This window comes from Antedon mediterranea, chromosome 3 (assembly GCF_964355755.1).
Source record: "Antedon mediterranea chromosome 3, ecAntMedi1.1, whole genome shotgun sequence".
Lineage (NCBI taxonomy): Eukaryota > Metazoa > Echinodermata > Crinoidea > Comatulida > Antedonidae > Antedon > Antedon mediterranea.
In genome coordinates, this window is record NC_092672.1 from 21,263,169 (window position 1) to 21,290,980 (window position 27,812).

A 27,812-nucleotide genomic window follows, 5' to 3' on the forward strand; every position below is an offset into this window, starting at 1 on the left:
GAATCACAATGGATCTTTGCGGCCTATAAATGATAATGTGTCTTAGGCATAGATCTTCACCTCAATTTTTCTAGTTCAGTGTACATTTTCAATCGAAATATTATTTAAGCCAAGATCAGTTTTAAATATGTCCTTTACAAGGTGCATTTGATCTTTTCCTTGATGTCACCAAATCATAGGTTGTAGCTTCTTAAATGCCTTTCAACTCGTAGCAAATTCAGCTTCCATGTAGCTATTGTATCCTGTTTAGATTTGATGTTTCACACATTCATGTCAAACTATCCGTTGTAGCTTTAAATTTATCCTTAGTTTTACTTTGAAGTTCCATAACATTTCTGTTTAGCAATGCTTGTTAGCCTTGCTTTAGTGATGCTCTTTCCTTGTCAATCCTACAATTTATGTCAGCTGCTAAGCTACTCATTTCATCACTCAATGCATTCATTCAACATTTTTTTATTCATAGCTTGTTCAGTAGGCTCAGTTTTTATACCTATACTATGAATTCGTGTTTTTCTTGTATTCATAGTTCAAGATAAAGCACTATTAATTGGTTATGAATACTCCTAGGCTTATATTCTTAGTAAAATGTAATACTTGCAGAATGATCAACTGTTGGGAATTAAATATTATACAGAGCATTGTATGTCTTCACTCAGAGATGTCCATAGCCCTTTAATTTTACTGTAAATAAGAATTTGGGTTCTCTACACTAAGGTTATTCACATGACAGTATGTAATAGTGATATGTAAAAGGAATTTAATAATAAATCATAATCATCAGAAATAGAACAATTTATTTAATTAATTCAAATTGTTCAATATAATTTAAAATATTTAATATTCCTGGAGTATTATCACAAATAGATAATCATTTCAATTTGTAGTATTCAAAATACAGTAGGAGGGTTTGTTTATAATTTTATAATTGTATTACTTGATGGGTTGGCACCCAAACATTTTTAATTTTTTTTACTCCATCTTTGGTATTTAATTGCATTCTTTGAAAATTACCTTTTTTTCAATGAGCTTTCCTGAATCTTCGACTGTCTGGTGTTTTCAATTCTCCTTCTTTTTATTTGGATATATATTGTATTTTCATCTTCTTCCCAACTTTTTTATTATTTTTTTCAGGGAGCCTAGGCGTAAAGTTTTTCAACTTATATAGGTTTCCTTCTACACATACTATGTTTTTTATTGGTTATTATTAAGTGTTTATATAATTATTATTTTATGTATTTTTAATATATGTATGGAGAACATTTATTGAATATTTATTGAAAATTGATTAAACAAATCAAATCAAATAAAACAAATCATAATATATTAATTTTGTGTATATGCTAAAAATGCCTTAGTAAACAACTCACATGTTGTATACGAATACCATTGGGCTACTGGTTTAAATTTTGGTTTATATCTAGTAAGACTAATAATACAATTAATGTGCATTACTAGAGTAAGCTAAGCTAGTGTCATGTTTTGAAATTAAAATGACCATTTTGATTAACTGGCATTACATAAATGAAAGTGAAACTATTGTTTAATAGTGAGTACAGGTATTCTTTAAACCAATAGAGTTAGCCTAGGCCTCTGGGCTTATAATACATAGCAGACAATATTTTTGTGAATAGAATAAATAAATAAAAATACTTTTGTTTTTTTCTAATTGGACATTTGGATTAATCATAAATACAACAGTTCTGACTACATTAGGTGTCCTATAAAATCATTTCATTTTTTTTTTCTGTGGCTTAGACATTTTTTCATTCATACTTCAAATTTTGTAAGAATTGTCAGGATATCATGTCATGCAACATGTAAATATTGCTGTTTTTGGACATGACATCATAACTCAGGTTTTCATAGCCATACAGCAAAGACTCTCCTAATATTAACCACTAGCATTATACCCGCCCCAGGGCGGGTTTCAAAATTAGTTTAAAGCCTTCTCAACACCCGACGCCAGTATCTGTCTATATACTCACCAATCTCCACCCTTCTTCAATATCACGTCCCCATACTCTTTTTTAAAAACAAATTCTTCCCAGTGATGGACAAATTCAATTCAACGTAAGCTTCAAATTGAGAGGAGTATACATAGCTATGATGGGTCTAATAATGGTTGAAGTACGTTGTAAATTGTGTAAATGAATAGGTGTCATATTGGCTGATAATTAAAATATGTAATTTAGATACTGCGGGGCCCCAGCCTTCTTTCTCCTCTCACCACCCCAGCCACAATCAACAAACCTTAACTCCTCCCCTAGACAGTTCAAATATAGTAACTTTTCCTAGTACAATTCCAAGCATATAGGCTACTTCATCATAGAGGGCGACATTTAAGTTTATCTAAATTGTGTGCACAATAAAAAGAAGTTTGCTATTCATTTTGTATAACAAACACATGGAATATTTTAAAACACATTTTGTTTTTATTGTTCACTAATCATTGTATACTTTATTGTTTTATAGCATTGCTATGTTTTAATATTGTTGGTGTTCCACTTTAGTGCTTTTTGACAATTAGGCTTAAATATAGTTGTTACTGTGTGCAAAACAATATCAGTTTTTTGTGGCAACAGTGTACAGTTATATGCTCTAATTTAAAATATAATCTTTAATGTGTATTATTATCAATACATAATGATATACATTATGTTTTTTCACGCTATGGTCATAAATTTCCATTTGAAATACTTTATAAAACATTTACAATAGTGCCTTGACCATTATTTAATTAATATTATTTTTTTAAACAGTATTTAATCAAAAGGTGTATTGTCCCAAAATCATGAAAAATGAAGATTAATTAAATCAGATTTTGAATATGTTGTTTTGTAGGGTTTTAATAAAGTAACTGTAATCACTTCCGTAGAAAAAAAAAATTTTTTCATGGTTAAATTCAACCAAAAACCCATTGGCTGGCAGCCAATTTGAACATTTTTTCATTAAAATATTTAATTTTTTTTGGATCAAATTTTTGGTCTAAATGGCACTTTCAACAAAATTGTTTTTAAGAATAATTTTTTTTTTCAGGGGGACATTGCATTTTTAACAAAAACACTTAAAATTTCACAAACCTTCAATTGTTCTTAAATATGATTTTGTATTTTAAAAGTGCAATTTTCACAAATTTGTTTTTTAGACAAGTCACTTAAAAATGCCCTCATGATCCCTGTGTATTATAATGATCAAAGATGCTAGTTGTACTGAATATTTTAGTAATGACATGTTTTATTCATCATTTTTAGTAATGCATTTTGCCATACTCTCTTTTATTGTCAACACACTACCAACTCCGTCCACCACCTCCTCATCATTAAATAGTGAAGAGCAATGACATTAAAGGATGTAATATAGACCCATATTAGACCCATTTTTAGTTTGTGCTTATTTTTTTCCATAATACAATACAAGGGCCTATACATTTTATATTACACAGTGCCCTCACTCATCATTTATTTCTTTTTTTGTTCACACTTTTAGTACCAGTGTACTGTTCAATAAAGGCCAACAAATCTGTAAAAAATTTAACTAAATTTAATTTTTTAGACCTTTTTTACGAAACACATTTTAATTGAAATAGCATTTAAAATAAAAGAAAAACAATTACCAGCATTAAACTAGAAGATGGTTTCATTTCATTATTCGGTCTATTTCAGTATATGCATAAAAAAAACCTGAAGTTGGGGAGACCAGGGTCAACCTACAGTAATTAGTGAACTTAATCACTGAGCTATACGGTATATATATGTATATATATATCTGTCAACGATTTTAACTTTTATATGAATTTTATATAATCATTGTAAATCTTTAAGCCTTTAATATTTTTTATGTCATTTGAATATTTTATATTTTATGTATTGTACTGTATGTTTGTTTTATCGAGGGCCCTGAATGATCAGTTCTATTAGGAACTGGATAGGCTACCCTCTGTAAATATGGTAATAAATAAATAAATAAAAATAAATATTTGTTGTCTTATACCCCTTCATTACGTGTACAGACCCATTAGAGAATGTGTTCATTTTTACCCGAAGTTTTTCAAAACTTCGGGTAAATGTCACTTAACCCAAAGATAGTGTAGTAGGAAGATGTTACACTTCCTATTCGTTCAATGCAAATAAAAGCGAGACAACATGGAGCTAAATTTAAAGGGCGCCTCGCACGTCGAGTAGGGATACGGAAAGTTATTGTATAGGAAATAGGCTATTATAACAGTAGAATAATATGATTGTAAAATTAAGATTTAATACGAATTAACATTTAAAATGTAATGTTATCTTTATAGAAAGTGCAAATGAATCATATTTATATGTTTTGGAATACAAATTTGTGTTTCAATTACCTGGAATTGTTTAGGTACCTGGAATTTATCTACCCGTATTTTATTTCTTTTATTTTAATGTTTTTATTTGCAAATCAATTGAACTTTTTAAAATTATTTACATTTAATTGTTTATCATTGGACATAGATAGAAAATTTAATACCTAGCTTTAGAAACACTTCTTCATCAGAGTGAATAAATATATTAGGAGCCTATAGTGGTAAATAGGCCTACAATGTGTATGCCTATATAATAATCCATTACGTGGTTTATTTCTAAGGGTAATAAAAGAGAATATGTAGTATGGCATGTAATCAATAATCAATCAATCAATCAATCAATATTTATTATAATCAATAATATTATACAAATAGTCGATCTGCATAAACTGAATACGGTACCAGTAGGCTTGCACATTATAGGAATTTAGGACTACGAGTATGTTTTTTTACTGAAAAAAAAAAACAATTATTGTTAATTATCTATTAATTTTAATAATTTAATAATACTGTAACTAATTATTATATTATGCTTGTAACACTCCGAACTTTCGTGCATTCATCGTAATTGTATATGCCCTGATTAGCGCCTAACATTATTGATAATATTAGTTATAAGCCAGTGAGTTCATTATTGGTAAGGTTATATCAAGGAAAAAATATCCGCGGGGAGGCCTACTTTACCCCCTTTCATTATACTACCCTTACAAAAAATGTTCTATCTATAGAAGTTTTAGAATTCTATGTTAATCTATAGAAACAGATAATTTCTATAGAAACGAATTTACAGATTCTACCCCTAGAGTTTTATAGAAATTGCAGAAGAATTGCTATAATTTATTCATAAATCATATATTGTTTGTCAACAACAATACTGTATACTGTAAAATTAGCATTATGACTTCAGACTTAACTGGGGTTTACCAAGATAGGTAAGCGAGTTTTTATGGGTACGGGTTGGTTTGGGTACGGGTTGGTTTGGGTACGAGATGACCACCATCCATTCATGAATGCGTCTACAGGCGCGCGTAAGCCTCCTCCTGATCCTAGCTCAGTGTTTACAGTCATGTCATGACAAAACTCACTCCAAATAAATGTATTAACAATTAAAAAGATCCAAAAACAGTATGAAAACATCATATTAATTTTTAACTTTGTATAATAAAGACAAAAAAGAAGTTTTTGTTTGTTTTTTGTGGCTTATTTTTACAATTTATTGCCGAAAACACCATTTTCATTGGGCTTTGCCATTGCGCTCCTCATGTTTCAGATTCGTCTATCCCTACTCGTCGTGAGAGGCGCCCTGTCTCGAGCGGTTCTCTAATTTTTGAGCGAAGTGTAACATCTTCCTACTACACTATCTTTGCTTAACCTCCTACTGTGACATGTGTTTATATAAGTCCAACTTTGATAGGCAGGTCGTTAAACCTTTTGATCATTGCCGACTTCTGCTAGTTTTTGCCTGACCATTGACCTTGCAACATACTGAAGAATGTACCTTGTCCTAATAAATCAATTACAAGAGAGCTAATAATATCACAGGGATATAGGATTCAAGTCATTAATCACCTGCTTAGTTGATATATCTGATAAGGATTTTGACCAAAAAGTTCTAATGGGGATGTACACCTAATGTTTCACACCAAAACTCCGGAGTGTCTCCGGAGACACCCCGGGGTTTATGACCATTCAAAACGTCGAGAAACTCCGGAGATACCCCTTTCACACCAACCTAGCAACTCCGGGGTTTATAAAATAAATTTGTAAATGTCGCCCTCTATTTTGTTTGTTTACATAGCGACGATCATTAGAATCATTTTAATTAATAATTATGTTTAATTTAATAATTAATTTCAAAAGTCTCAGAAGTAATATAATATTTTATTGATACTACTTATTATTTTCTAGACCCGCTATATATTTTTTACAAATATTTAAAGTATTTTGAAATAAAACTAAAGCAATGAGTGATCGTGTGAGGATGACCTTTTGACCCGAAACACTCCGGAGTTTGATGTTGGTACCTTTCACACCAAAACTCCGGGGTGTCCCCGGAGTTCGCTCTCCGGAGAATGTTCAGCTGTTCAATCCCGCAGTTTTAAACTCCGGAGTTGCTTGATTTTACCTTTCACACCAAACAGCGGGACGTCAACTCCGGGGTGTCTCCGGGGTGTCTCCGGAGTGTCTCCGGAGTTTTGCTTTTGGTGTGAAAGGGGTATCAGTCTAATTTGGCATTTTTAGTCATGTGCAAATGAGACTCTATAGCTCACTATGTCGGTCGGTAGGTCGGTCGGTAAACACTAACTCAAATTTGCGCATGTGACTGCAGCCATGTATATGGCCTTGTTAATCATCTATTTAAATAATAATAAATACAACATAGTATAAAACTGACTCCAAATAACGAGAGGCAAGCCATGATTCAACGTTTCGATCTTTATTGTATCATCATCAGGAATGATTACAGAATGTAAGCATTATTGTTATTATTATGGAATGTTTTATTAAATAGGTAACAGCAGTGAGCATCAGTGCTTTGCACGGGTAGTAACAAAGTGCGAGGCAGCGAGGCACGCGAGGCAGGGAAGGCATGCGAGGCAAGTCAGAAATTTATGCGAGGCATCGTTTTACCATCATCGAAAAATGCGAGGCATCATTTTATCATTTCTCAAAATTGCAAGGCAGGAAATCACCGAAATTGAAGTAGCCTAGGCCTAGGCCCGCTAGGCTAGTTTCCTTTTGCACCTGCCTTGTATTTTAACCAACTTTATCCTGAATACCACAGCTTAGAATTAGTAGGCCTACTTTAATGAAGAAAAATCACATAAAAGTAACAATAAATCCATTAAATTGCTAATTTTACAGACGTTGTTTTTCTCGCATTTCGCACACTCAATGTTCAATATTTTGGTTTCTATGGAACGCCAAAAGAGCAAAATTAATTAGATGGCTAAAAACTCTGTGGAATCCATTTATATTTAACGCATTATTTGGTGAAAATCAAGTACAATTTCAATAGATTTTGTCACTGTCAGTAAGGAAAAATGTTACTGTTCACCGGTGTACTGTTGATAATGTACACGGTTTCGGTAACCTTTTAAAGAATAAAATAGAAAAATTCATCATAATATCCTTAGTAGGATGTCCTAGGTCTAGACTAGGTAGTGATGTTGATTTAGGATCGATTATTATTCTTTGAAAACAGAACAGTATCAGCAGTAACATATTACAGCATTTTTATTGACAAATTAACAAATATATTGAAATAAAACGTGTTTTTCACCAATAAATGCATGAGAAATTGACGCATTCCACTGAGTTTTAGTCCTCTATTATCGTTGGTCTTTTGGCGCTCCATAGAAACAAAAATATTGAACATTGAATAAGTGAAATTCGCGAACAGTGTGCGAGAAACACGCCTGTAAAATCATTAATTTAAGGATTTATTTGTTACTTTTTATGTGATTCTTTCATTAAAGTACTCATGAGGTATACTTCTAAGGTGTGGTATTCACACGATAAAGTTGTTATCAAATTTGGAGTAAAAATACAAGCGAAGGAAACTAGCGCCAGGTTTATTAGTACGTACATGGACAACAATAAATAAAAATCGTTCGTAATATACCTAGCTTACTAAAACAGGAATAGTGTATCATTATTAAATATTACACCAATTATTATTATATCAAAATTGATTAAATTATTTTCTACATAGGCCTCTTATCTAGGTTAGGGCTAAGCATATTAGCTAAAGTTTAATTTTAGGCCTAGTATTACAATTGTCGGACGTAAGTCTTTTTTCACACGCGCTAACAGGTCGTTAAACCTTTTGATCATTGCCGACTTCTGCTAGTTTTTGCCTGACCATTGACCTTGCAACATACTGAAGAATGTACCTTGTCCTAATCAATCAATTACAAGAGAGCTAATAATATCACAGGGATATAGGATTCAAGTCATTAATCACCTGCTTAGTTGATATATCTGATAAGGATTTTGACCAAAAAGTTCTAATGGGGATGTACACCTAATGTTTCACACCAAAACTCCGGAGTGTCTCCGGAGACACCCCGAGGTTTATGACCATTCAAAACGTCGAGAAACTCCGGAGATACCCCTTTCACACCAACCTAGCAACTCCGGGGTTTATAAAATAAAATTGTAAATGTCACCCTCTATTTTGTTTGTTTACATAGCGACGATCATTAGAATCATTTTAATTAATAATATGTTTAATTTAATAATTAATTTCAAAAGTCTCAGAAGTAATATAATATTTTATTGATACTACTTATTATTTTCTAGACCCGCTATATATTTTTTACAAATATTTAAAGTATTTTGAAATAAAACTAAAGCAATGAGTGATCGTGTGATGATGACCTTTTGACCCGAAACACTCCGGAGTTTAATGTTGGTACCTTTCACACCAAAACTCCGGGGTGTCCCCGGAGTTCGCTCTCCGGAGAATGTTCAGCTGTTCAATCCCGCAGTTTTAAACTCCGGAGTTGCTTGATTTTACCTTTCACACCAAACAGCGGGACGTCAACTCCGGGGTGTCTCCGGAGTGTCTCCGGAGTTTTGCTTTTGGTGTGAAAGGGGTATCAGTCTAATTTGGCATTTTTAGTCATGTGCAAATGAGACTCTATAGCTCACTATGTCGGTCGGTAGGTCGGTCGGTAAACACTAACTCAAATTTGCGCATGTGCTATTTAAATAATAATAAATACAACATAGTATAAAACTGACTCCAAATAACGAGAGGCAAGCCATGATTCAACGTTTCGATCTTTATTTTATCATCATCAGGAATGATTACAAAATGTAAGCATTATTGTTATTATTATGGAATGTTTTATTAAATAGGTAACAGCAGTGAGCATCAGTGCTTTGCACGGGTAGTAACAAAGTGCGAGGCACGCGAGGCAGGGAAGGCATGCGAGGCAAGTCAGAAATTTATGCGAGGCATCGTTTTACCATCATCAAAAAATGCGAGGCATCATTTTATCATTTCTCAAAATTGAAAATTGAAATCACCGAAATTGAAGTAGCCTAGGCCTAGGCCCGCTAGGCTAGTTTCCTTTTGCACCTGCCTTGTATTTTAACCAACTTTATCCTGAATACCACAGCTTAGAATTAGTAGGCCTACTTTAATGAAGAAAAATCACATAAAAGTAACAATAAATCCATTAAATTGCTAATTTTACAGACGTTGTTTTTCTCGCATTTCGCACACTCAATGTTCAATATTTTGGTTTCTATGGAACGCCAAAAGAGCAAAATTAATTAGAGGGCTAAAAACTCTGTGGAATATATTTAACGCATTATTTGGTGAAAATCAAGTACAATTTCAATAGATTTTGTCACTGTGTATCATTATTAAATATTACACCAATTATTATTATATCAAAATTGATTAAATTATTTTCTACATAGGCCTCTTATCTAGGTTAGGGCTAATTGCATATTAGCTAAAGTTTAATTTTAGGCCTAGTATTACAATTGTCGGACGTAAGTCTTTTTTCACACGTGCTCCAGAATTCTGTCGCAATTTTTTTCTTTGCGGCATGTTATTGGATCGCCATATCAGTTACCTTTTATTCACCGCCAGTTATTCAACTTTAGAGAGGTACACGTGTTGTTCCTAGAGAATAGAATGTCAAAAATGTCTTTGGCACGCCGCTCAGAGAGAGAAGTCTGTGCGTTGCTGCTAAAACCACGTGCTATAGGAGGGGAATGCACCACAATCCTCTGAGCTGAGGGCTGAATCATTCCGCTACCTGCTAAATAGTACAGAGGGATTTTCCATCTCTCGGGTCTACCGGATCTAGGCGCAGGGGTGTGACAAAATATTATTTTCACTCTGCTAGGTTCGAGAGACATGTGAGTGAACACGCTCGAAATGCCAACAAACATTGCAGTCATTTGATGAGTGTGTTGCTATAACAATTATTGTTTATCGAAAGTTGAAGATTGGCGTTCAGATTTTTGAACCGTAGTTTGGGCACTTTTGTAAAAGTAAAATTTGACACGATATGACTTGAATGAAAAAACAATCGTTACATAAAAATAAACAACATGATGAGTGTATACACGAATCTATTTAGATACGCTTGTATCGATTGATTATTAGGCCTATAATATAGCATAATAGCACGTTAAGATATGCCTCGCACCTTTTTGAAATTGTAAACTATATGTCTCGCATGCCTCGCACTTTTGGAAATGATAAAATGATGCCTCGCACAAATATGTGGCATGCCTCGCGTGCCTCGCTGCCTTGCACTTTGTCAACACTCGCTTTGCACAGTCTGTAGTATAATTAAAATGATTCCATCTTCTATCATTGTTATATTTATTCATCTTCTTCTTCATTATAAGACAATAACAAACAAACTCGTTTAAATATAAATCTACCCACTATAATGTTGGTGTTGCTACAGTTTTTCATATTTTAGAACAATGACAGATTATCAATGCTTACTTTATAGCATTCATTCAAGTATAAGCAATAATGTCAACAGTATACTATTTGAAGATCACAATATAAAGAGATCAACTTTATTATTATGATTTTGTAAAGTTTAATATTTGTTAACAGACTGTTCTTTATTTATCCACAAAATAGCAAAGATTAAAAATAAACTTGTTTATACATTTTGTCATGTTTAAACATTTCCATTGAACTCTTTATAAAACAATGAAAACTACAGCAACATACTATTGAAATATAATCCTTATTCCAAAGTGTAGATATACAGTAATTAAGTCGGAATTATGTACACTTCTATTACACAAAATTTCAAATTTTTTTAGTTCATTTTCACAAAACTGTTCAATAACTTTTGAAACACTATGATTCTACCTATATATCACATAGAGGTACAAATGATCAAAGATGCTAGTTGATAGACATATAGACTGTATTCATTTATTTTATAATTATCATCATACTCATTTGCCATACTCTCCTTAATTCCTTTCAACAACATCACCACCAACAACAACCACCTCCTGGTTATAGTCACCACCACCAATCCCAAGAATGATAATGCAGAATTTGGTTGAGAGCTAAAGTGATCTGTTAATACACACCATAATTATAGTTCTTTGTTATTAGGTTGTAATTATTTTTTCCATATAAAATATAAGATACAGATAGTATATCTGCCACATTTATTCTTTATACTCAGGATTAACAAACATAACTAAAACTGAAATAGCGAAACAAATATAATTTTGTAAGTTATTTACCGTAGCTAGTTTTTAACAAATCACCTTACATAATAATTACAGTATCAAACCACCATTACAATGTCATACAAAATGTAAAAATAAACAAATCATCATTAGCATAACTAGGTGATGATTTGAAATATTTTTATTCTATTCAAAAAGATGTTTATTTCTTAACATTTATTTAAATATACATACACACATAGTAAATTATAGTAAACAAAAAATAAAGGGAAATTGTTTAACACTATTAACAACCTACATTAGAGGTGAAAAACAACAAAGAAAAACAAGAAAGTTGAACTAGACTTAAATGTTATACACAACTGTAACAAGTTCAGAGTGTATCCAACTTTTAACATTATGACATATTTTAGACCACTGACAATGGTGATCACCAGTGCTTTGCAAAGTCTGCAGTTGCACTTTAATCATGTTTTATTCATTCATATTTATCTCCATCATCCAACTTTATCAAACAAAACTTTTTTGAGGATAAACATACAGTAGCTATATGTAAGGTTCAACTTTTATAATTTTAAGTTTAACATTTTCTAACATTAATGTTAAAAGATTACTTTTACAAGAACTTATATAGACAAATTTCAAATTTCAGTACAAGCTAATTAACAAAAATATATATAAGTTTTTGTAGCATAACTATATATTTTAATCAATGGATGTAAAAGACTTTGCATTATATAAACGTATTACAATTGTTTATAAACTCTTCATTGTTGTAGATTCTATTTCAATACTACCTTTTTTAAACTAATATTTACCTTGGTTCATCCTTGTTTCAGTTGGATATGGTCCTATCTTTTCAATTTACATTCATGTTCACAGAGTAAATTAGGATTTATCTATTAAGATTAAATTCAATAAAACTATATTCCATAACAATTTTCCTATGAATAAATAGATGGAATTATTCTTATTTATTGATTTGATTCAAACCAATTTCATACACATTTACACATCCAGCAATATTCTGTTCATTTTACTACTATTATACAATTCATTTATTAGCTTTGTTATGGGTTTAACAAGCTAAATTCTGTCTGTCATATAATATAATAGTCAAAGGCAAAAAATGTCTTAATAGGCAAACAATTTCTATTGATCATACATCCTAATAATCCATAATTGTTTTTTATAATATCACAGAATAATTTGGATTTTTATTTTGCTACAGTAAAGTTCAAATTACACAGTAAAATCTCTATTCTTTTGTACATAAACTTTGAGGCACTTTAAAAACAAATTGGAAAATTAGACGGTGTTGTAAAAAATATTATCAGATGAAAATAATATAGGTAATATAATGTTACGTTTCTGGTGTTTTCCTTTATTGATTTGATTCAGACCATTTTCATACACATTTAGCAATATTTTTTTCATTTTTTAACTAATAATATGCATAGAAAATGTTTATTTTACTACTACATCTCATTAACTGATTCATTTATTAACTTTTTTATGGCTTTAACAAGCTGAATTCTGTCATGGGACCAATATAATAGTCTTATAATAGACAATAAATTTCTATTGATCGTACATTCTAATAATTATTGATGTTTCATAATTTTTTTAATTTTATTTTGCTACAATAAAGGAGAAATAAACGGTGTGGTAAAAAATATTATCAGATGACTAAATATATTTAATATATACGTTTATGTTTCCGGTGTTTTTATGCAATTTCAAATTTTTATTTTTGTGCTATAGTTTAATAGTAAACTAAATTTATCTTCCCATTTCCACCCTTTAAGACAGAATAGTCCAACTTCCCTTTCCTTGTAGTAGAGCACCGTATCAAGAATGTTAAATAACAGACAAGAGACGTAAAATTGCTTGTCTACATACACTTTATTCACAGTACACATATGGCTGAATGCATATAACAACATTACTATAAGCCCAACAACTGGGAAACCTTTAACATGTGGCTTACCTTTCATCGGTCATGCTTTTTAACAACCTACCTTAAACCCCTGCGTTAGCGGCTAAGGTAACACCAACCCAGCGAATGCTATGCAGTTCAAATATACTCATTGTACCCACAGCATAAAATATCCTTAAACAGCACAGCAGCGTGAATAGGACATCTTTCTAGCATGTGGCTACTAGTTGATTTCACTGACTAAATAGTGCTAATGTGGTTCCATGCCTTCTACTCTCTATATCAGCATGTACTGTATAAAGGCCCAGGTATCTGTGTCCAACAATAATGCCCAACCACCAATAGTTCTTGATAGTTCAAACACTGAATTATTTAATATTTTAAATAAACTAAAATTTACACTATGTAGTATTTTTTAAAAAAAATAATAAAATATGCACTAAAGGTTGATTTTCCTTTTGCCCAAACCTTGTATTATTTTAGGTAAATACAGAATTTCATTTACAGTATTGTGGTACAAAACTATGGAACAATCAAGTCCTTCTGTTTCTGAATTATTTCTTGTAGATGTTAAATCTTTGATTAGTTTTACACCTTTTCACCTTCTGTCAATTATTTAAGAATTACTAACACTAGATGATGGTACGCTCGCTTCGCTCGCGTACCATCTAGGTCGTGCCCACAGATGGTTCTCGAATACATAATAATGTCAGCGTTAAAAAAACTGGCGATTTCAAATGTACGTACCGCAGGACAATAATACATGTCGTTTACAGGAACGAATAAATAGACACTGTGATTTATGTACTGTAAAATTAGTACCCTGGGAATTACTTCCGAAAGAGAAACTTGTCACAAAATGAGACCAATTGTTTAAGTCAAATTTAAACAAACTTAAATTGTGTTTTGTATGTAACATTTGGGTTGAGGGATGGGGAAGAGGATGGGTGCAAAGAGGAACAATTTTTAAATATATTCTTTACCCATTTATTAACGAAATATTAATTGTTTTCATGTTTTACAAATAATATACCACTAAACACACAGTAAAACATTGCGATGTAATACTTTGTTGAAACTATCACCGTCCTAGTCGATTGAAATAGTACAGTACATGTAACGATACATCACTACGACGTATATATGTTTATATAATGTAAAACAATTTGTGAAAACCACCTCTATTCGGGGAAAATCATATAATTCGATTTAATCGTCAATAAATATTAAATTATCTAACTCAACTTAATTAGTAGGCCTAATGGTTTTACATTGTTTCTTAGAGCAAATTCTAAGTTGGTTCCTACCCTACCCACCCCCTACCCACCAAAGTTGTTCTGCGTTTAGGGCATGTGATGTACCGTAGGCCTATCCTCTACTGGTTTTACAACGCTACTCATGCCAGTGAGGGAAGGGTGATGATATGGGTGGTTTAACTGCAATAATAAAGATGTGTAATATACGGCGAGTGAAAACGCTAGCTCATTATCTGTTTAAAAAAAATTTATATCCAACCTCTGCAGCACAGATTGAAAAAAAAAATGGATCGAATTTCTGTTATGAGTATACAGTACCTGTACTTGCCTTTACGACGCCTGAGGGAATAGACACTTGTGGAACAGAGATTGGAATGTTCCATTCATCGCAAATCAATACATTTGTATAAACGTATATTAAATCTATCAAAATAGTATTTTTTAAAGAAAATCGGCCTTTCTTCAACATTATGATGCTATACTCGAACTGTTCAACCGGTTTTCAGCCATTAAAAACAATTATCGTAGGAGGAGATAGGAAAATGCGAAGCATCCTCGTATTATTGTCTGCAGGTATTTTTCAAGACGGACATCCATTAGACAGTGTATACCACGATCGAAAACACCCCTATTTGGGGCAAATCGTTGAACCTAAATTCGTTTTAATCGTCAATAACTAATTATCGAACTCAATTTAATTAGTAAACAGGGTTACATCAGGTGGTTAAAATCAGTACCGAAAGTACGAACCAACTTTATATACCATCGAGTAAACATTCTAGAAATAACGCGCGATTTACCAAATTTTGCCCTTACGTAAATGTATATATAGATTCAGTACAAACAAACATACAAACATTATAAACAAGGTACGGCATCATTCAATAAAACAGAACAAAAGTACTATCAGCACCTGCGGGTAACCAAAAGCGGATCAGTTCAAAAGAACTACACTGTCGAGTGGCTTTCCCAACTAATAGTACGAAAAACGCAATAGACATAAAAACACAGAGATAGTCTAGATAAATTCGATATCATTATCAGTAATACATTTTTTCAAATCCCTTCTAAATCCCCCAAAGTTAAACAGGACTTTGTTACGAACTTCATGCGGGATACATTCCCATATTTGAGGGAAATTAACAAACAGGGAGTATTTAAATGCATTAGTTCTAGCATACATGTGTTTAAAGGTGAGGGACTCTGGATACCGAGAATTAATTGTAAGGTATTCAAATATATCAAAATAAATTAACTTATGCAAACACTTAACTACAAAAATTATACTATGAATGAAATTTCATTCTTTGAACCATATCTGGTAAATTTATTGTCTTAAGCCTGTCAGTGAAATCGCCTTCAACACACAATTTAGTAACCCGTCTTAATGACTTGTTAATAGCTATATTATGTTGTTTTTGATGTGGATCCCACACAGGAGCACCATATTCAATAACAGGTCGACATAGTGCATTAAAAAATCGTAGTAAAATTTCGGTGTCATTGAAACCTACAGACCGTTTGATAAACCCAAGCATTCTCATAGATTTCATCGATACATCATGAACGTGAGCAGACCATGTTAAATCACGTGAGAAGTTAATACCAAGATATTTATGTGAATTAACAGCTTCAAGGGGATTGGATTCGATTGTATAAATAAAATGAGGGATATAATTACGTTTCCTAGTTATGTGCATGACTTTACACTTCTTTGCATTTAATTTCATTTTATTATCCTCGCACCATTTGGAAATTTTACAAAGATCCTGTTGTAAGGTAAGTGCATCATGACGACTGAATCAGTGGTGGCGCCAGGATTTCCCCGACGGGGGTGCCGAATTCCCCGACGGAGGGCCGAATTCCCCCACGGGGGCCATACGCGCGAAAGCGGGGGTGGGTTTGGGAGGGGGTATTCCCTCTCCCGAGCCTCAGAAAATTTTAAAAAAATAGATGCTTACACACTGTTTAATAGGCTAGAGCAACTGTTTCCATTACATTTAATAACAATGTCACATAATAATGTAAATTTAAATAAATCCTACCTAAATACTCTAATACGGATCTTTTTTAACGAACTAATAATAAACTTTGATCGAAAAACACTTCAAACGAAATGAACATTTGGTAATGCGGGACTCCGAAAATGCCTCGATAGTGCATGTATTTAGTGTACGACTGTGCTTTGGTTTTTCTGTTAACCTCAGATATATACCCTATAGCCGGGTGAATAACTCAATGTAATTTAGTATACAATGATGATTGCCGTAATCGCCGTGTCTATAACACAAATCAATAAAATGCCAAATACGCCACACACGTTTTTTCGGCCGTGTACATAGAACAAGACATTTCATGTTTATGTTATGCCTATGAAATAATAATAAAAGAACATCATGTTTATCGTTTTTTTTATCGTTTATACTGCATACCATTATATAAAAAACCTTCATACGCGAGAAAAAAGTTCACGATATTACACTCTACTTTGTTCAGGGGTGTAAATATAGGTCCACGCTAATGCTTGCACACGGACCAGGGCGGAAAATGGTGTATTTTTGGAAAGTGATGACGTCCGCATTCACAAGAGGAGCGAGCTAAGACAACGTGATGCTGGTAGTGGGAGTGCATGTGTTTTGAAAATAACTCAGTTGTGGGTATTTTCCGAAGATTTTAAATCGCTTTTTCTTTTTAAACTCTTGAATTCATAAATAGTAATTAAACTCTTAGCTCTTTCAATATGTAGGCCTATTTACACAACTATAACTCTAGCCTACTCTTCTTAATTAAAAGAGTCAAGTGCGTCGAATCCGCGTCTAGCGACGGTCGCGAGTTTGGTGCATCTTTTTTTCCCTTTAGAATTAAGGGAGGTGGCTAGCCACCCTATTCACCCCCTACCCTAGATCGAGATTTATGCGCGAAAAGAAACGTGACCAGACCCTGTTTTATGGTTCGGCCAACCGCTTCCTTTTCCCAATCGAACCCCCACCCAAACCCCTTTAATCGACAGCGAACATATACGCGGTACACCAAGGGTTATTGGAAATTGAAACAATTCGTAAACTCAACCGTGAGAACATAACCAGCTTTCCCCGTTGGAATCTGTCACTGAGAAAGGAGTGAAGACACTTTAGGAGAGATCCACATACTCCCATGTTGTGCAGTTTCTTGATTACTAAATCATGGGGAACACGGTCAAAGTCCTTCTCCCAATCAAGGAATATTGCATCAATTACAGGAGGTTGTCTAACATCCATTGTTTGTGACCAATCATGATATAACGCTGAGGCCTGTGTAATACACGATCTACCTGGATAAAACCCGTGTTGCGTGGGACTGATGAAAAAGAATGTTATCTGCTATAATACGTTCAAAAACCTTACCTATAATAGAACATAGCGATATGGGTCGATAATTTTTAACATCGTTACGATTACCTGACTTAAAAATAGGAGTGATATTCGCGAGTTTCCAATCTTTTGGTACAAAGCCATCCGTTAAGAACTTGTTAAACATTTTGCACAACACTGGGGCAATAATTGGAGCTGACATGGATAACATTTTAGGTGTAATCCCGTCAGGTCCAGGGGATTTGTTGGGTTTCAAGGACAATAGAGCCTCGAAAATAGTTTTTTCAGTAATATTAATGTTATTAAGGGGAACAATATCTGGGTGAACACAATTACAGATCTCATGGTTAACATTGAAATTACGATTAGGTTCGTTAAAGTTTGACGCAAAGAATGTGGAAAATGCATTTACCGCATCGATATCGGAAACCAAGGGTATACCGTTAAAAACAAAACTAAAAAAACTTTTGGAGTCACCATTTACACAGGCGACACTTAATTTCCTAATATATTGTAGATGAGCTTTTTTTGTTAGGTTTGATAATTTATTACTAAACTTTCTATATTTGTCCATCTTACTTGGGTTATGAGGATGACAATGAGCCTCTTTTAGCATTCGTTTCTTTTTACGAGCCATGGTAACCATTTCTTGAGTTATCCAAGCTGGCCTGTTTCTCTTTTTACTTTTGACTTTAGGGATACAATCGTTGATAGTGGCGAGAAAGAGGTCTTTAAAATTTTCCCACATTTCCTCACAGTCTGATTGTTCCAGGCACAGGCCCCAAGGAACCGCCCCCAACGTTGTAAAAAGATCGTCATGGTCACATTTACTATATTGATAATAATATATATCTACAGGTTTAACTTTACTGCGTCTAGCGTTAATATTAAAATAAACCCCAAGGTGGTCACTTGTACTGAGACCGGGATGACTTCTGAAATTACCTACAATGTCAGGGTTATTGCACAAGACCAGATCAATAATGCTACTTTTGGTGTTAGAAACACGGGTAAAAAAATCAACAAATTGTATAGTATCAAGTGGAGCAATAATTTATTTAAATTTCTTATAAACTAAGGGACTATCGACACTGTAATCATAATTAAAATCACCAGTTCAAATTATACCACAGTACTTATGTAAAATAGATAGGATAAAATCAACGACATCGTGGAATTGATTGAGCCAATCGTCATTTGAACTCGGTGGCCTATAAACAGCACATATTAAAACGTTAAAATTGTTATTTACAGTTATTTCAATAATTTTGACCTCAATGTTAGATTGAAGTTTCTCCTTCATCTAATGTTCAAGCAGTATTGTTATAATGTTTTTTTATTGAGAATTGTTCTATAATTTCACACATAAATTAATTATTCCCTCAGATTTGAAATCAAAATAAAATGAACATTGACAAAGTAATGTATTTAATAATTGCCCTGATTCAATGTACAACTATTAATTTAGATTGTATACTGGCTTTTTCTTTTATCCAAATGTACATATGAAAAACATAAGCACTCATTTTGAGGACTTGTGATGAGTTGAATATCAAATAACAATATTATCAAGTTAAAGTTCAATACAATTTTTTTCTTAATGGTCAAATGAATACAAAACAGAAAATATATTTAGGTTACATTAATTTGTTTAAAAAGTAGCATGAAAACATAAAATAAATTACATGAACAAAGGTAATAACTATACAGGAACCAAAACTTAAAATAAATAAATAAAATCAACAGAAATATAGACAATAGCATATTATTTTATCAGAAAAGTAGTTGGAGAGATAATGATTTTCAATTATTATACAAAAGTTTTTCTGATTAGAAACAAGGGTTAAATCAAGACTATTCCACCTAAATTTGGGGTAAAACATTATTTTTTGTTTAAAATAATTGCCAAACTCTGCAATCCTAAAAAAAACATAGCAAACCTCATTTAACCAACATAAAAGTGATAGAATCAGTAGTGTACAACTCACTTGGTTTTGTCAATTAACAAATTTAAATATATTTTTGTTAAATACTTAATTTTGTGGTTAAGTATCATTTTTTGGTTTAAAAACAATATTGATAAACCTTCACCGCCCCAAACAATGTTACAGTAATGTATAAGTAAAACATTTTATTTTAATTTCTTTAGAATACTAATATATTTAGATATTTTATTTGAGAAAAATTGTTGACAGCCAATAATCTAATTAAAAGACCAAGGAATGATACTTCACTTTTCACAATTAATTTTCCATTAAAAAAATATAAAAATTGTTGTGTGTAAGTTCACTAATACAATTAGTTTTAGTCGTATTAATTAATAATTAGTTTGTAGTGAACCATTTACTAACTTACTTAACTTTAAATTTAAAAAGTTCAACAAGACAATATTGTTATTAAAATGTAAAGTTGTATTATCTGCATACAAAAATTTGTCTGAAAAATTTACTAATTATTAATTTGAAATAATGATTTCGATCTGTAAAATATCTTTTAAACCAATGTAAGAAAGGCTCCAAAATACCATAACAAAACCACTTGAAAATATCATGGTTAACAACATCAAAAGTTTTTGATAAATCTAGAAAGGTACTTTCAAAAGCAGTATTAACAGAATTAGTGAGTTTGTTGAAAAATGGGTAAAATTAAGATTGGTATAAAAGTATCCGTTTTTAAATACAGGATTTACATTTAATATCATTAGGTACAGAACCCATCATGAATGATTGATTAATGGCGTATGTGAGATGGCTTATAATTAATGGAGCAACCTTTTTAAGAATCATGCTCTGAACCGTTACTAGAATTCAAATTATTAATTATATTAAGCACTTCTGTTTCAGATATAAATGGGAGGTGGTAATTAAGAGATTAGGTCTTTGCCATTTTAGAATATATAGAATTACAGAGTTTTACAAATGTGGCTATACTTTTTATATCTTGAAATATTTGAACTTTTATGAATTTTTAAAAGTTTATGCTAATGTTTACTAAATTTATTTAGGTGGGGTGTGTAGAGGGTGTCATCAATAGTTGTTTTAGTGTTTTGGGTTTTTTTTAACTTCAAAAAGTATATAAAAAAATGTATCCAACATTAGGATTAACTGTTCAGTTTAGACGAATCAGTTTGAGAAAAATCAAAGCAAAATGCACCTATATCTGTAATTCACTATCAATGGTCAAGAACGTCAACCTTATTAAAAGTTAATCATAATCAATTAATTTTGAAATAAGTAAATGATCAGAGATGTCTGAATTGTAATACCTGATAAAATATCAACATTTGTAGGCCTATAGAGTATCATGGTGTGACGTCACAATGATAGTGGCCGCTGCATGGTTGCTAGCCAAACAAAAAATGCGTTCAACGCTACTATGTTGATAAACTGTAAAGATCTGTATTTTCTATTATTTTTGAAATAGGTAAATGATCAGAAATGTCTGAATTGTAATACCTGATAAAATATCAAAATTTGTAGGCCTATTGGTCTGTGTAAAAATAATCAATAAGTTCTGCATTATTTTTTCTAAATCTCATCAGTTTGGAAATCGTAGGGAAAAAAGTACAATAGTTGATAACATGATATAAAATAATTATTAAATAGATTATGCTTATTAAATTTGATTAAAACAATGTTGAATTCTCCTACAATATTACAAAATCTTCATGATTTAAATCTTGAAAACAATTAATTTATAATAACAGCAAAATGTTCTGTGTTATTGTTGACTTGTAAATAAAGCCAATTATAGTTTGTTTTATTAATTTATAAAAAGCGAATCACATATAGCTCTTTTGTCAATAATAACTATCACATTTTGTAATAAAAAAAAAACATTAGTTGTGTTCTAGAATGTTCATAACATTTTTATTTAAATACATTATGCGTATGACAAAGATGGTGATTTGTTTGTAAGGATTTCTGAATCAAATAAATATTATGCAGAGCTATTCAAGTACAGTATGTCTTCACTCGTAGAAAAAAACTAGTGATTTCACTTATAAAATGACAAATAAATGGTTAATTCAACCAAAAACCCATTGGCTGCATTGGCTGGCAGCCAATTTGAACATATTTTCATTAAAACATTTAATTGGAAATTTTTTCAGGTAAATACATTTGTTTAGATCAAATTTTGTGTCAAAATGGATAACTATTATGTTACATTAAAATGGCACATTCAACAAAAATGTTGTTAAGAATATTTTTTTTTTCAGGGGGACATAAAATTTCACAAACCTTCAATTGTTCTTACATATGATTTTGTATTTTAAAAGTGCAATTTTCACAAATTGTTTTTCAGACAAGTCACTTAAATGCCCTATGATCCCTGTGTATTATAATGATCAAAGATGCTAGTTGTACTGAATATTTTAGTATGATGTCTTATTCATCATTTTTAGTAATGTATTTGGCCATACTCTCTTTTATTTTCAAAAAACACTACCAACTCCGTCCAACACAACCTCCTCATTAGGTGAAGAGCAATGACATTAAAGGATGTAACATAGACCCATATTAGACCCATTTTTAGTTTGTAATTATTTTTTCCATAATACATTACAAGGGCCTATACATTTTATATTACACAGTGCCCTCACTAATTATTTATTTTACTTAAATTCTGTTTATATTGTTAGCACTTTCAGTACCAGTGTACTGTTCAATAAAAACCAAAACATCTGTAAAAAATTGAATTAAATTTAATTTTTTAGACCTTTTTTACGAAACACCTTTTAATTGAAATAGCATTTAAAATAAAAGAAAAACAATTACCAGCATTAAACTAGATGATGATTTCATTTCATTATTCGGTCTATTTTAGTATATGCATAAAAAACCTGAAATTGGGGAGACCAGGGTCAACCTACAGTAAGTGAACTTAATCACTGAGCTATACGGTAATATTTGTTGTCTTATTCTAATTTGGCATTTTTGGTCGCGTGCAAATGAGACTCTATAGCTCACTATGTCGGTCGGTAGGTCGGTCGGTAGGTAAACACTAACTCAAATTTGCGCATGTGACTGCAGCCATGTATATGGCCTTGTTAATCATCTATTTAAATAATAATAAATACAACATAGTATAAAATTGACTCCAAATAACGAGAGGCAAGCCATGATTCAACGTTTCGATCTTTATTTGATCATCATCAGGAATATATTACAAAATGTAAGCATTATTGTTATTATTATGGAATGCTTTATTAAATAGGTAACAGCAGTGAGCATCAGTGCTTTGCACAGTCTGTAGTATAATTAAAATGATTCCATCTTCTATCATTGTTATATTTATTCATCTTCTTCTTCATTATAAGACAGTAACCAACAAACTCATTTAAATATAAATCTACCCACTGTAATGTTGGTGTTGCTACAGTTGTTCATATTTTAGAACAATGACAGATTATCAATGCTTACTTTATAGCATTCATTCAAGTATAAGTAATAATGTCAACAGTATACTATTTGAAGATCACAATATAAAGAGATCAACTTTATTATTATGATTTTGTAAAGCTTAATATTTGTTAACAGACTGTTCTTTATTTATCCACAAAATGGCAAAGATTAAAAATAAACTTGTTTCAAAAATGAAAAAAATTTAAAACATTGATCATTCCTTAAGTTGGTCATTGACACTATTTTAACTAAAATAACTAACTAAAATTTAAAGTTTAGTTAGCAAAGTTCAAAAGGATGAATTAAAACACCTAATAAAAACCTTAAAAAGAGGCTACGAGGAAGCTTGTTTTTCTTGTCTTACCATTATTGAATAAATGTTATTGAATTGAAATTGAATTGAATTCACAGCCACCACATATTTAATATACATTAATGACAAAATATGATGTTTTAATTAAGTTTAACTAAAAATGAAAAACTACAATGTGTATTCCCTTTGCGTACTGATCAGCCATTTGTTATTGTTGCAAGGTTTCAAAATGATGCAATGAACTTTACTCCGTCCATTGGATTGAATGTTAAATTGACCAAATATAAGTCCTGATAATTAACAGAACAGAGTATGCTCAGTATACTGTGCATAAGCATGCGCAGATTAATGTTTTGTGTAGATTACCGTATCCTTTCATCTACCGTCCACCTTCATCTACTGTCCTGTCATAAAGTCACTAGTAGGTTTTATTGTAAATTAACAGCACACCACGTGCAACAGCTAATACTAAATAGTAGTACTAATTATTGTCAGTATTTTCATTTCTATTGTAAATTAATAGTCAACAGATACCTCTTAGAATCAGTCAGTCATACATTCTACTCATCCACCCTTTACCAAAAATTTGGGATTTTTAAAATGTCTTTCTTTCCATCGTATATATTCATTTAGGACTGACAATTTCATTCTTATAGTTTCATTCTACTGTAAAACAATACTACTCTCTTTTTCATTGCATTCAGCCTCTTACATTAACATTCAAATTAATTCAGAATAAATACATGTGAAAGATGAAGCCTAAAAAAACAGAATAACTAAAATACAAATACATTGGTATATTTCGAATTTCGAAAGGCATTGTGAGATAGAATAGAGCTAATGGGTGGCGCCATTGTGAGCCATGGAGAAGCGCGCCCTCATCAAATTAGAAAGTAAAAATCATGGAGGGGATCTGCTAATACTATAGGGGGGATAGAGTAATTGACTGAGCCCTCTATAGGAATTAATAGTTTTGACTTCTAGTTTGGAGGGGGCGCTGCTCCATGCTGTGAAATGGCGTCACCCAGTTTGACCTTTAACCCTGTACTTCCGATACTGTGTTTTAAATGCAAATTGAAGAACAGGAGATTCTTGTGTTATCAGTTCTTTGCTTTGATGGAGATGATGATACATAAAACAGTTATAAAGCCTTTAGTAATTGTCGGCGCAACGGTAAAACAAAACAACTACTAAATGTATACAGTAAACTATGCAATTTATTCCAAGTGAATCAAGTGAGGATTCTCAATAAATAGATAAAATATACAATATACAATGTTTGATAAGACAATGCAGTAAACGGTGTAGCTAAGATGCTGGTTGAGAAAAGAGTGTGTTAATAATGTGATATAAAGATATACTTTTATATTTAAGAAATTGACCTTTGTATCAGAATTTAAATAGGTTCACAAACTTGACCCAGAAAGTCCAAAGGAGAGTTTGTCCAGATGTTTTAATGACCATTTAGTTTATAATAGAATCCCTAAAGAGAACACTTAGCTTAATTTTGTGACTTTCCCATCGTTAAACCAGGAGTGATCGACACTATTTAAGTACAGATTTGACAGTGTAATCCATCACAGAAATACCTTATTATACCGTTAATCACTCCCACTTAAACACCCTTGGATCAACTTAGGACCAATCGTTACCCTCACAGATGATGTAATGACATTATGCAAATGAACTGAGCCAATATACTCCCAAGTTTCAGAAGGGCCCAGACACACCTTACAGCCACCTCACGGAGCACACACCTCACAGCAGACTAACACACTTCACACCTCACCGACAGCATCATTGATCCTCCGCGTTCCTTATCTATACTTATAGTTGTATATTGTACTGAAGTATTATACTGAATAAATAATATATGTGTTACGACAGTCAAGCGAGTCAGAGTCTTCATTAGTACCTCAACAACCCAAACGTTATATTACAATAATGTGGTCAGTGCATGGTAATATTGGGCTTGGCCCATCTCATCTGACCAATTAGGATTAAGAGAATTAATGTGGTTTTCTGTTAGAGTCATTAACATTCTTAAAATCCATTAGCTAGAAAAGTGAAGGTAACAGGAAGGTAACCTGTCAATGTGAGGTTAAATAAAGAGATATATAGAGGATGTATAAATAATCAAATTAAAAGTAAATGTTGAATTGTTTAAAAGCTATGTGGTAGGTCTGCTACAGGAGCCCCCTTCCAGTGAAAGAATTAATGATAGAACGAGACAAAACGTTGAGGGAAATGAACATGTCTACCAGAACGAGTAGTACGGGGAGGGGTTGCCAAAATGGGTGACGGGTTGGTTGGTTTGACTAGGGGTGATGCTTGTAGCTTGGGAGTGAGGGTTTGCTCTTGGCTTTTAAATATATCAGTATCCAAATGAGCTACCTTTAAGCGATCAATACTGACTGTGTCCTGTCGACCATTTAGATCGAGAACAAAGTGTTTGTCTGTTCGACTTAATACCTTAAATGGACCATCATATGGACGTTGTAAGGGTTTTCGAACAGAGTCCCTTCGCACAAAAACATGGGTACAATTAAATATTTCTTGATTGATATAGGATTTACGGTTAGAGTTGGTGCGGGTAGGTGTGGGACGTAGTTTACTCATATTATCACGCAATCTATCAATATAATTATAATAATCACAATGTTCAGAGTTTGAATTAAAGAATTGTCCAGGTAATCTTAAAGTAGTGCCATAAACAAGTTCAGCTGCACTATGACCTAGATCAGCCTTAAGGGCTGTACGAATGCCTAAAAGTACTATAGGTAAATGTTCTGTCCATTTAGTGTGATCATTATGTGCTTTGAGAGAACCCTTCAAATGTCGATGAAAACGTTCTACAAGTCCGTTCGCAATAGGATGGTAGGCAGTTGTATGAATGTGCTTAGTTCCTAGTAAGTTGGCGAGTGAATGAAATAATGCAGATTCAAATTGTCTTCCTCGATCTGTTGTAATGGTTGAAGGTATTCCGAATGAAGCGATCCATCGATTGACAAATGCGTGTGCGACAGTATCGGCTGTGATATCCGGAATAGGTACGGCTTCGGGCCATCGAGTAAAACGATCGATAAAAGTGAGTAAATAAGAAAAACCATTTGACGGAGGGAGAGGTCCAACAATATCTATATGTACATGGTCAAAACGGGCGTCAGGTGTAGAAAAAGTAGAGAGTGGCGAAACGGTGTGCCGGTGTACTTTGGAACGTTGACATTGAATGCATGTTTGAGACCATCGTCGTACATCACGATTGATTGCTGGCCATACGAAACGGTCAGTAATTAAACGTTGTGTTGCTCGTATACCAGGATGTGATAGCGAATGTAGAGTGTCAAATATTATGCGTCTGAATTCTTGTGGGATATATGGACGTGGATTGCCTTTGGAAATATCACAAAGAATTGTAGAGTCAGAAGTTGGAATTGGAAAGTTTTGAAATTGTAGTGAAAACGGTGATTCAAGTAGCTTGTGCAATTCATCGTCATTCTTTTGTGCAGCAGCAATAAGACTAAAATCAACAATGTTAGTTGTGTTGTGACTGAAAGTATTAAGTTCGATACGCGACAATGCATCAGCTGCTGCATTAGCTTTTCCACTCACATGGCGTATGTCCGTTGTGAATTGAGATATGAAATCGAGATGACGGATTTCGCGTGGCGAGTGACGATTTGGTTTGGCGAGTAAAGCATACACAAGTGGCTTATGGTCAGTAAAAATATGAAATGAGCGTCCTTCAAGTGAATGACGAAAATGTTTAACTGAAAGGTATGCCGCCAAAAGTTCACGACCAAATGTGCTGTATCGCGTCTGCGCTGGTTTCAACTTCTGTGAGAAAAATGAAATAGGTTGCCAATTGTTGTCAATGCATTGTTGTAGTATACCCCCTATGGCCACATCCGAAGCGTCAACCATGATACTTAAAGGTGCATCTGGCTGCGGATGGGTGAGAAGTGTAGCACTTGCGAGGGCGACTTTAATATTATTAAATCCCAATAAAGCTGCGTCGG

General features: G+C 32.5%; 1 protein-coding gene across 1 annotated transcript in view; it reads left to right on the forward strand.

The window, feature by feature from the left end:
• The window catches only part of LOC140044138 (uncharacterized), a 209,766-nt gene that overhangs the window by 88,673 nt on the left and 93,281 nt on the right, over positions 1–27,812 (forward strand). The gene's annotated exons all lie outside the window — the stretch shown is intronic.